The sequence below is a fragment of the Alexandromys fortis genome, unplaced genomic scaffold, assembly GCF_014885135.2.
Source record: "Alexandromys fortis isolate MF-2015 unplaced genomic scaffold, M_Fortis_MF-2015_v1.1 scaffold_5, whole genome shotgun sequence".
Taxonomy (NCBI): domain Eukaryota; kingdom Metazoa; phylum Chordata; class Mammalia; order Rodentia; family Cricetidae; genus Alexandromys; species Alexandromys fortis.
The window spans coordinates 9433201-9435495 of record NW_026067924.1 but is presented as its reverse complement, the minus strand read 5'-3'; positions in this window follow the sequence as shown (position 1 = coordinate 9435495).

Here is a 2295-nt window from a genome sequence, read left to right as displayed (position 1 = left end):
GTCATCCAGCCATAAAAGGACACATTTTTTTTTTAGGATGATATCCCTGCATGCTTAAGGGCAAGGAATTGGAAGGGTTTTGTTTGCTTTGTTTGTTTGTATGTTTTTAGACAAGGTCTCTCTACATAGTTTTTGTAATGATCTGTCCTGTCCCTTTAAGAGTCAACACACACACACATACCAGGTTGAGGCAAGCTGATCTTCAGCTTTCAGCCTGAGTCTCTTCTTTTCCAACTCTCTCTCAGAGAGACAGCTTCTGTCTCTCCCTTCTCCCCACTTCTCCCCTTATCCCCTCTGCCTCTCTCTCTGCTCTTCCCCCTTCTCCCCTTTCCTTCCATAACCCACTAAATAAATATCCAACCTCACTCTGCACTGCTTGCCTACCCATGTCTCTGTCTCTTGCCCACTGCGTGACTCCCTGCCCCCACCTCCCAGGACCTTTGAAGATCTGCAGCATGGTCTTGTGGCTTGTCTCATCCATCTCAGCCTTTCACTCATCACGCGGCTCCCTGCCTGGGACCCGGCTGCCTTCATGGCCTGCCATGGTCTCAGGACCCACTGCCCGCTAGCAGCCACTCAGGGACCTGCAGCGTGGTCTTATGGCCTGCTACCCACTGCCACGTTGACCTGCAGCGTTTCTGCCAATGCACCCCTTGAGGAACCTGCAGTATTTTACTTTTACCATAACAGTTCTGACTATCCTGGAACTCACTACATTGTCCACACTGGCCTTGAACTCACAGAGATCTACCTGAGGGCTAGGATTCAAGGAAGGCCTGCACCACAAAGCTTGGCCAAAGGGAATTCCAAGAGTATTTATTTGCACTCTTTAGTAACAGCCGTACATGCATCACTACGTTTAATCTTCAGTTGAGGACTATAACTTACTGACATGCATGTGTGCGTCCATGCATGCCAACAAGGAGCCCAGGACTTTTATACAGGCTGAGAGTGAACTCTGCCAGGAACTGAGCCCCCAGCTTTTTTTTTTAAACCCTTTCAAAACAGGATGTTAGAAATGTATCTCACCCTTTCCTTTAAGCCAGCACAAAGGGGGACCTCCTGGGTGGCATGTGACTTTTGCATATTCATGCCTTCCAAACACTGGGTTTTCAGGATTTGTCTTTTCTAACTGAAGATGAAATTGTAGAAGGAGTGGGCAGCTGCTGGCTTTCTGACAGCCACCATTTGTTTTTACAATGCCGTTTAGGGGTCTACACTTCAGGATGGTTGGTTCCTTTGATGTAGCAAGTTTATGGGCTTCGCCAGATTTTGTGTCTAGTAGGGGGCTTTTCATGAGAATTCTCAAGTGAAGATGCTCTAGGTCCCTTCTATGCCATAGTGTTGACAACATGACCAGAGGGCCAGTGACAAAATTGAAACCTCTATAAATTTATAGCTCAAATATAATTTATGTTCTTTAATGTTTAGCTGGTTCCTGCTAAGACAACCAGTGTGTGTGTGTGTGTGTGTGTGTGTGTGTGTGTGTGTGAAGGTGGTGTAATAGCAAAAATCATTCCTGATTTGTTTAAGTGTTCCCCAAAGACCTGTATGTTGAAGGTTTGGCTCCAACCCGTGGTGCCAATGGGAGGCGGAGCCTTATTGAAGAAGCGAGGTTATTAGGCATATGTCTTAGACAGGATGTTGTGTCCCACCCTGTCCCCCTAGTCTGTTTTCTATATCACCTGCTCCCATCATCATAAAATGTCCTACCATGGGCTCGAAAGCAATAGGAACAGCGAGCGTGGACAGAAACCTTTGCAAATGAGTCCAAATCTCTCCTCCCCGCATGCTGATCTTTTCTGGTGTTCGTCATGGCGAAGAGAAACTACATATGGATGTGTGACGTCATCCAGCAATTAAGGGAAAGACTAATGTGGGAACAGGCCTGTGTGCTTAGTAGAGATGTGCACGCTCCAATTCTTCACGTTTTTTAATATTTATTTATTTATTATGTATACAATATTCCATCTGTGTGTATGTCTTCAGGCCAGAAGAGGGCACCAGACCTCATTTCAAATGGTTGTGAGCCACCATGTGGTTGCCGGGAACTGAACTCAGGACCCTTGGAAGAGCAGGCAATGCTCTTAACCACTGAGCCATCTCTCCAGCCCTCTTCACATGTTTTTGTCCCAAATCCTAAATTTTGACTTAGAGACATGTTACACAAACCGCTAGAGAAGTTCACTTTATCATTCAAAGAATATTGAGTTTTAGAACTGACATATGACCTAGTAGGCATTTTTTTTTAGTTTTGCAAAAACTGAATGTAGATTATGTTATTAATGGCCAACT